Source organism: Coregonus lavaretus, assembly GCF_964263955.1.
Source record: "Coregonus lavaretus genome assembly, contig: HAP1_SCAFFOLD_1026, whole genome shotgun sequence".
Taxonomy (NCBI): Eukaryota; Metazoa; Chordata; class Actinopteri; order Salmoniformes; family Salmonidae; genus Coregonus; species Coregonus lavaretus.
The window spans coordinates 72,692-83,320 of NW_028167062.1; the positions used below are offsets into that span (position 1 = coordinate 72,692).

The following is a 10,629-nucleotide window of genomic DNA, read 5'->3' on the forward strand; positions in this document are numbered from 1 at the left end:
CGCAGAAATACGTCATTGGGTCTTATGGTCATCTTGTGCCGAACTGCACATGTGCAGGCCGTCAAATCAAAGGCACTCCTTCCATATAAAGTTGTTTTTGACTAACATGAAAATGTGTCAGTTTGTTAAACTACTTAAGACAGAACATTTTCTAAATGAATAACTAAGGAAGTCATTTTTACCTCTCATTGACATCTCAAACCCCAAACCCTGGCCTGGTCTGCTTCATATACGTTCCCAGAAGACATTTTCTACATCAGCAGTTGTCACCAAGTGCTTATACAGAAACCCAGTCTAAAACCACAAAGAGCAAGCAATGCAGATGTAGAAGCACGGTGGCAAGGAAAAACTCCAGAGAAAGGCAGGAACCCAGGAAGAAACCTAGAGAGGAACCAGGCTCTGAGGGGTGGCCAGTGCTCTTCTGGCTGTGCTGGGGGGAGGTTATAAGAGGATATGGCCATTAAGGCCAGATCGTTCTTCAAGATTTTCAAATGTTCATAGATGACCAGCAGGGTCAAATAATAATCACTGTGGTTAAAGAGGGTGCAACACGTCAGCACCTCAGGAGTAAATGTAATTTGGCTTTTCATAGTCGAGCATTCAGATGTCGAGACAGCAGGTGCGAGAGAGCGAGAGCGAGAGCGAGAGCGAGAGCGAGAGAGAGAGAGAGAGATAGATAGATAGATAGATAGATAGATAGATAGATAGATAGATAGATAGATAGATAGATAGATAGATAGATAGATAGATAGATAGATAGATAGATAGATAGATAGATAGATAGATAGATAGATAGATAGATAGATAGATAGATAGATAGATAGATAGATAGATAGATAGATAGATAGATAGATAGATAGATAGATAGATAGATAGATAGATAGATAGATAGATAGATAGATAGATAGATAGATAGATAGATAGATAGATAGATAGATAGATAGATAGATAGATAGATAGATAGATAGATAGATAGATAGATAGATAGATAGATAGATAGATAGATAGATAGATAGATAGATAGATAGATAGATAGATAGATAGATAGATAGATAGATAGATAGATAGATAGATAGATAGATAGATAGATAGATAGATAGATAGATAGATAGATAGATAGATAGATAGATAGATAGATAGATAGCTACAGGTAAAAAAAATGTATAACCTTGCTGTTGTTGACAAGCATAGGTCAAAACAGCAGGTTTGGGACAAGGTAGCACGTCCAGTGAACAGGTCAGGGTTCCATAGCAGAAACTGGATTAGCAGCAAGGTTGCACGTCCGGTGGAGCATGTATCGACACTGATAGGATCGAAAGAAAGGGAGCGCAGCTCTTGGATCAGTTTTCTCCATTAAAATCTTTCCTTAACATTATAATTATTTCACAATACTGACCACGGATCAGCTTCTAGAAAGATATTACTACCTACGGCTGCAAATATTGAGGTAGTTTATTCGAATGCTTACCCAATAAAAATGCACTAAATCACAGATTCGGCACATCATTGGGCACATGTTGGGCTACACATCATGAAATATATTGAGACAAATTACAGACCGTAGTCTACAAGTAGCAAAATAAAACTAAATATATTGAACATGGAATATATTCCAATATGATTGAAATAGGCCTATAGCCTACTGGTTATATTTTAATGCAGTCATCTCGGTTTTCATTTGAAGCATAATTTTATACGTCCCTTGTTTGAATCAATTGCAAAGACATTGGCAACTTTGTATTTGTATTCAACTTTGTTCTGAATTTATTGGATTTTGCAAAAAAAAACATTTGTCTCTCTAAAATGAAGCCATTACTTCATCGATTTTAAAGAAACACATGTCTGTTATTGAACAACCCCCTGCCATGATTAGATAGTGAGAAAAAACAACCATTTATTTGATCATTTCTTTAAACAATAAAAGCTAATTTACTAACATTTCTGAAAATGGATATATAGCGTTTTGGAATGAAACTCTTCTTATGTTTCCCCATCTGAGCTCAGAGTAGATGAGAGATGTAATGTTTGTCTCTGTTGTGTTGAAGCCCAATCAAGCAGGAGAGACCAGCCTCCCCTGTACCCAGCTGTGTGTCCATGAAGAGTGACCGGTCTATGCGTCAACCTATAGAGTTTAGAGAAGGAGACTTTTCTACTGAACAAAGGTAAGAAGAACTCATTGGTCATGGTCAGTGAGTTAAACAACACTGTCTCTAGTCATTTCTCCTCTCCCATTTTACCATTTATTTTTGTTGTTTTCATAATCCATAGGCTAAACCTTTTTTCCATTTTCATAGTCCTGAAACAATATTAAACTAACACAACATTCCCTCCCTGTGTGTGTGTGTGAGTGTGTGAGTGTGTTGTGTGTGTGTGTGTGTGTGTGTGTGTGTGTGTGTGTGTGTGTGTGTGTGTGTGTGTGTGTGTGTGTGTGTGTGTGTGTGTGTGTGTGTGTGTGTGTGTGTGTGAGTGTACTCCCTGGATGAGGAGATGTAATCTCATGTTTTGTCCACAGAAACCAACAGGAGAGATCAGAGTCAGAGATTGTCAGTGGTCAATCTTCCCAGAGTCATCAAACAGACCTGGCCTCCATATTCAGTGTATGTGGTCCTGTTATGTACATTTGTTTTTGTTTACCTCAAGTAAAGTTGATCTGTCAATCATTCATTAATGTGTTAATGAGAAAGCATTTAGTCTCTTGCATAACTTATTTACTTGATTTATTTCAGTTGCTTGAAGAGAATATTATAACATTTGTGAAGAACGAGCTGAAGATGTTCAAGAGGATTCTTAGTCCAGAACTCCCAGAAGGCTTTGAGAGTCAGAAGCCGGATAAGGAAGTGGTGGATGCTGAAGATGAGAAGCAGGAGAGCAGTGCCAGAGAGGGGGCTCTGAAGATCACACTGCACGTCCTGAGGAAAATGAACCAGAAGGAGCTTGCTGACACACTGGAGAAAAGTAAGAGCTGTCTGCCTCATGTTGAATGCTGTTTTAGAACATTTAAAAGATGTAGCTAAAGTACAGCTAAAGTAGCTGTGTAACTAAATGGTATTGTAGCAGCCTTAACACAACACCTAGTGACCTCATCAAGTAGCAGCAGGGATGTGTTGTGTTGATTAATTTAGACCAGAGAGAGAGATTTAATTATACCATCAATAATACCAATAATAATAATATAATCAGTCACACCAGTGTGTAATGCATTATGAAAACATTTACACATGTATACAGTCAGTTAAGTGAAGAAATGATTATAATTTAAAATGGTATAACAGTCCTAGAATACTGTAGGCATTAAATCAGACGTAATATTAATATCCTCTGTGTTATTTATAGATTCAGATGAGCTTGCTGTGATTTGCCAACGTGAACTCAAATCTAATCTAAAGAAGAAGTTTCAATGTGTATTTGAGGGGATCGCTAAACAAGGAAACCCAACACTTCTCAATAAGATCTACACAGAGCTCTACATCACAGAGGGTGGAACAGGAGAGGTCAATAATGAACATGAGCTGAGACAGATTGAGACAACAACCAGGAAACAAGCAAGACCAGAGACTGCAATCAAATGTAACGACATCTTCAAACCCTTAACTGGACAAGACAAACTCATCAGAACTGTGCTGACAAAGGGAGTCGCTGGCATTGGAAAAACAGTCTCTGTGCAGAAGTTCATTTTGGACTGGGCTGAAGGAAAAGCAAATCAGGATGTCCAATTGGTATTTTCATTCCCTTTTCGGGAGCTGAATTTGATGAAAAAGGAAAAACACACTTTGATTGAACTTCTCAATCACTTCTCAATGGAAACCAAAGAATCAAGAATCTCCAACTACGACAAGTACAAAGTTCTGTTCATCTTTGATGGTCTGGATGAGTGCCGACTGCCCCTAGACTTCCAGAAGAACAAGATCTGTTGTGACGTCACAAAGTCAACCTCAGTGGATGTTCTGCTGACAAATCTAATCAAGGGAAATCTGCTTCCATCTGCTCTCCTCTGGATAACTACCCGACCTGCTGCAGCCAATCAGATCCCTTCAGGGTGTGTTGACCAGGTGACAGAGGTACGAGGGTTCAATGACCCACAGAAGGAGGAGTACTTCAGGAAGAGATTCAGTGATGAGGACCTGGCCAGCAGAATCATCTCACACATAAAGACATCAAGGAGCCTCCACATCATGTGCCACATTCCAGTCTTCTGTTGGATTTCTGCAATAGTCCTTGAACACATGCTGAAACATAAGAGAGAAGAGATGCCCAAGACTCTGACTGAGATGTACACACACCTTGTGGAGTTTCATACCAAACAGAAGAATGAAAAGTATCTTGGGAAAGAAGAGACAGGTCCACACTGGAATAAAGAGAGCATTCTGTCACTGGGAAAACTGGCTTTTCAACAGCTTATGAATGGCAATCTGATTTTCTATGAAGAAGACCTGAAAGAGGCTGGCATTGATGTCAATGAAGCCTCAGTGTACTCAGGATTGTGCACACAGATCTTTAAAGAGGAATGTGTGCTGTACCAGGACAAGGTGTACTGCTTCGTGCATCTGAGCATTCAGGAGTTTCTGGCTGCTGTATATGTGTTCCTCTCATTCATCAACAACAATGAGAATCTAATGGATGAACCTCAATCAACGTCCAGCAACTTTTCTGTGAGGATCAGACAGAAGCGTAAAGTTACTGTCTACAAGAGTGCTGTGGATAAAGCCTTACAAAGTGAGACAGGAAACCTGGACCTTTTCCTCCGCTTCCTTCTGGGCCTCTCACTGGAGTCCAATCAGAAGCACTTACGAGGTCTACTGACAAAGACAAGAAGCAGCTCACAGAGCCATGAAGAAACAGTCAAGTACATCAAGGAGAAAATCAGGGAGAATCCCTCTCCAGAGAGGTGCATCAATCTGTTCCACTGTCTGAATGAACTGAATGACCATTCTCTAGTGGAGGAGATCCAAAGCTACCTGAGATCAGGAAGTCTCTCAGAAGCCAAACTGTCACCTGCACAGTGGTCAGCTCTGGTCTTTGTGTTGCTGACTTCAGAAAAGGAGCTGGATGTGTTTCTACCTGAAGAAATACTCCAGATCAGAGGAAGGTCTTCTGAGGCTGCTGCCAGTGGTCAAAGCCTCCAGAGCTGCTCTGTGAGTACATAAAATGACATTTAAGTACTAATCATCAGGAAGAAATATTCAGTTTAGAGAAATATATGTATTATTGAAAAACATATTGAATCAATGCATTTATGTTCATATTAGTATAACAATATGACAATACAATTCTGGGAGACGGAAGATGAATCTATATGTTGTTTAAGAGAATAAACCAAATGCATCTGCCATTGTCCTTCTACACTACTGGTGTTAAATTAACAGTTTGTGAAATCATGATGATCTCTCTGTCAGGCTGTCATGCTGTGGAGTCACAGAGAAAGGCTGTGCTTCTCTGGTCTCAGCTCTGAAGTCAAACCCCTCACTCCTGAGAGAGCTGGATCTGAGTAACAATGACCTGAAGGATTCAGGAGTGAAGCTGCTCTCTGCTGGACTGGGGAATCCCCACTGTAAACTGGAGACTCTGAGGTCAGTATTCCTGTAGTTGGTCAACAAGTGATAACTGTTCACCAGATCCACATGTGTTTACCAGGCACACATAGTCCACACCATATGTGTTTGGAATGTGAAGCTTACAGTTTTACATTTGGTGCTATGCTCCAGCAATTTGGATTTGAGATATAATGTTTCATATTAGGCAACAGTACAGAATGTCACCTTTTATTTGAGGTTTAATGGTGAGAGGTTAGCATGTTTTGTTGTAGCCTCTGTAACTTTCTCATTCATTATTATTCATGATTCATTCATGATTTTTATTAATCATGTCATCATCAGGATTAATTTAGTAGTGTTTAGAAACATGTTATCTACTCACATAGACAGAAGATTACTACAGTCATCATCCACCATTCAGTTACTATCGGGCAAAATATAACCCAAAACACAACCAAAACAAACTGCAAATGCAACCAACCAGTTTGGGACCAAATACTCAACATTTGACAACTTTAATGAATTATAAGTGAAATGGTCAGAAAACGTTTGACTTCGTCAAATGGGGGGACTAAATACATAAAGTGCTTTCATTTTTAAATGGTGAAACAGATATGTATTAAAATACCCTCAAATAAAAGGTGACATTATATACTGTCACCTCATATGACACATCTGATCTGAAATCCAAAATGTTGGAGTATAGAGCCACATTTAAAATGTTAGCTTCACTGTCAAAATAGATATGGTGTGGACTGTATACTCAATACAATCTAAATCTGATACCTCACTGTCTGTCTTTTGACTGATACTGCTTTTTAAACTGCTCTGGTCAGTCTACTCAAATATTCGTACTATACATTTTTCTCTCTACACAAAATATTATGATTTTTTCTAATAATGATATATATATGTCAGGTTTCAGGACACTGGTATAAATTAAAATGTTGAAAAAATATACTGCCACTATTTTCACCACCAAAGAATAGCAGTGTGGTTTTAATATGATTTGACTCTTTGCAGGCTGTCAGGCTGTCTAGTCACAGAGGAAGGCTGTGCTTCTCTGGTCTCAGCTCTGAAGTCAAACCCCTCACACCTGAGAGAGCTGGACCTGAGCTACAATCACCCAGGAGACTCAGGAGTCAGACTGCTCTCTGCTGGACTGGAGGATCCACACTGCAGACTGGAGAAACTCAAGTATGAAGAGGGTTTATGTCAATGTTCATATCAGACATGTTGGAGTTATCAGGCTAGTTAAGACAAACATTCTGACCACCACTTGGACTAAGTTATATAAAGACTGTGTGTGTGTGTGTGTGTGTGTGTGTGTGTGTGTGTGTGTGTGTGTGTGTGTGTGTGTGTGTGTGTGTGTGTGTGTGTGTGTGTGTGTCCAGTGTGTGTGTGTATCCAGTGTGTGTGTGTGTGTGTCCAGTGTGTGTGTTTGTTTGTGTGTGTGTGTGTGTGTGTGTGTGTGTGTGTGTGTGTGTGTGTGTGTGTGTGTGTGTGTGTGTGTTTCCAGTGTGTGTGTGTGTGTGTGTCTGGACACACACACACACTGGACACACACACATACACACTCACACACACACACTGGACACACACACACACACTGGACACACACACACACACACACACACACTGGATGGACACACACACACACACTGGACACACACACACACTGGACACACACACACACACTGGACACACACACACACACACACACACACACACACACTGGACACACAGACACTGGACACACACACACACACACTGGACAAACACACTGGACACAAACACACACACACTGGACACACACACACACACACACACTGGATACACACACACACACACACTGGACACACACACACACACACACACTGGACTCACACAATGGATACACACACACTGGACACACACACACACACACACAAACTGGACACACACATACACACTGGACACACACGCATTGTACACACACACTGGACACACACACACTGGACACACACACAAGACAAACTGGACACACACACTAGACACACACACACACAGACAAGTACGCTGGACACACACACACACTGGACACACACACACACGCTGGACACACACACACACTGGACACACACAAAGTTATATGCTGACTGTTTTTGTTTGTGTGTGTGTGTCTAATGTGTGTGTGTGTGTGTGCATGTGTATCACTCAATGACACACAGACACACACACGCTGGACACACACACACACACAGTGGACACACACACTGGACACACACACACTTGGACAAAGTTATGTGCTGGCTGTTTGTGTGTGTGTGTCCATTGTGTGTGTGTGTGTGTGTGTGTGTGTGTGTGTGTGTGTGTGTGTGTGTGTGTGTGTGTGTGTGTGTGTGAGAGTTCAGGTGTATCCCTCAATGACTGTCTGTTCTTCTGCTTACCGCTACAGTGTGGAACATGGTGGAGAGAACACAATGAAACCTGGACTTAGAAAATGTGAGTGTTGACTGCTGTGAAGAATATGACTAAGAATAAGTCTTAATTCAAGTGAAGTCAAAGTCAAAGACCACCATCTTTACTTACTTGGTCATATTAAATATCAGCTGTAGTTCTACAGAAGCACAAATCAGGGACACCAAAGTTTACTAAGAGTTGCTTTGACCATGTGTGTGTCTGTGTGTGTGGCATGTTCCTGTTACGTTAGAAATGTGTGTGTGTGTGTGTGTATGCTTGCATGCATACAGGTGTGTGTGTGTGTTCCGGGTGTGTGTGTGTGTGTGTGTGTGTCTAGTGTGTGTGTGTTCAGGATGTTTGTGTGTTCAGGATGTGTGTGTGTTCATGCATAGAGGTGTGAGTGTGAGTGTGTATCCAGTGTGTGTGTGTGTGTTCAGGATGTGTGTGTGTTTGTGTGTTTGTGTGTTCAGGATGATGATTATTTCTAATGTTGTGTCTGGTTTCATCCATCAGATGTCTGTGATCTCACACTGGACCCAAACACAGTAAACAGATTCCTCTCTCTGTCTGAGGAGAACAGAAAGGTGACATGGAGGAGAGAGGAGCAGCCGTATCCTGATCACCCAGAGAGATTTCAGGACTGGCCTCAGGTGCTGTGTAGAGAGGGTCTGACTGGGCGCTGTTACTGGGAGGTAGACTGGAGTGGGAGAAGGGCTGATATAGGAGTGACATATAAAGGAATCAGCAGGAGAGGAGGGGGTAATGACTGTTGTCTTGGAGACAATGACAAGTCCTGGTGTCTGTTCTGCTCTGACAACCGTTACTCTGCCTGTCACAATAATAAGTTCACTACCATAGACGTCCCCTCCTCCAGCTCCCACAAAGTAGGAGTGTATCTGGACTGGCCAGCCGGCACTCTGTCCTTCTACAGAGTCTCCTCTGACACACTGACCCACCTGAACACATTCCACTCCCCATTCACTGAGCCCCTCTATCCAGGGTTTAGGGTTTGGGATGACCCCTTTGACCTTTGGGGTTCCTCAGTGTCCCTGTGTCAAACATAACACACACACACACACACACACTGGGAACACACACACACTGAACACACAAACACTGGACACACACACACACTGGACACACACACACTGGACACACACACACACACATACTGGACACACATACTGAACACACACACACTGGACACACACACACTGTACACACACACACACACACTAAACAAACACACTGATCACATACACACACACACACACACACACACTGGACACACACACACACACACACACACACACACACACAGGACACACACTCATACACACACACTGGAAACACACACACCTGACACACACAAATTTTTACATTTTACATTTACATTTTAGTCATTTAGCGGAAGCTCTTATCCAGAGCGACTTACAAGAGCAATTAGGGTTAAGTGCCTTGCTCAAGGGCACATCAACAGATTTTTCACCTAGTCGGCTCAGGGATTAGAACCAGCGACCTTTCGGTTACTGGCACAACACTCTTAACCACTAAGCTACCACACACAGGACACACACACACACTGGACACACACACACACACTGGACACACACACTGGACACACACTGGACACACACACACACACACACACCTGACACACACACACACACTGGACACACACACACACACCTGACACACACACACACACAGGACACACACACACAGGACACACACACACACACACACACTGGACACACACAAACACACACACACACACACACACACACACACACTGGACACACACAAACACACACACACACACACACACACACACTGGACACACACAAACACACACACAAACACACACACACACACCTGACTCATCATTATTGAATTGTTATACAGACGTGGTTATGAATCCAACGAGACATAACAACAGATTGGTGATGAGTAAGTCTGAATCTACAGGAACTATTCTGTCTGGAAGAAGTGGGTTTTTACAACTGTTTAAAACTGTTATTTTCTGTGGTACAGTCTAGGCTAATGTTAGCACAGTGTATTTCTAGCAGATGCAAGTGCATAGTCGAGCTAGCTAAGAAAAAGCGTTAACCAGTGGTGTAAAGGACTTAAGTAAAAATACTTTAAAGTACTACTTAAGTAGTTTTTTGGGGTATCTGTACTTGACTTTACTATTTATATTTTTGACTACTTTTACTTTTACTTCACTACATTCTTAAAGAAAATAATGTACTTTTTACTCCATACATTTTCCCTGACACCCAAAAGTACTCGTTACATTTTGAACGCTTAGCAGGACAGGAAATTGTCCAATTCACGCCCTTATCAAGAGAACATCCCTACTGCCTCTGATCTGGCTGACTCACTAAACACAAATGCTTTGTTTGTAAATTGTCTGAGTGTTGGAGTTTGCCTCTGGCTGAACGTACATTTTAAAAACAAGAAAATTGTCTGGTTTGTATTATGTAAGGAATTTGAAATGATTTATACTTGTACTTTTACTTTTGATACTTTAGTATAATTTAGCAATTACATTTACTTTTGATACTTAAGTATATTTAAAACCAAATACTTTTAGACTTTTACTCAAGTAGTATTTTACTGGGTGACTTTCACTTTTAGTTGAGTCATTTTCTGT

The 10,629-nt window shown here is 41.3% G+C and overlaps 1 pseudogene across 1 annotated transcript; it reads left to right on the forward strand.

Annotated features, from left to right (window-relative positions):
• The first annotated feature begins 3,362 nt into the window (after positions 1 to 3,362).
• On the forward strand, positions 3,363 to 9,094 carry LOC311113935 (NLR family CARD domain-containing protein 3-like; annotated as a pseudogene). The gene is made up of 5 exons: positions 3,363 to 5,132; positions 5,394 to 5,567; positions 6,555 to 6,728; positions 7,969 to 8,008; positions 8,495 to 9,094. The product of its transcript is annotated as an NLR family CARD domain-containing protein 3-like (transcript).
• The last annotated feature ends 1,535 nt before the right edge of the window (positions 9,095 to 10,629 follow it).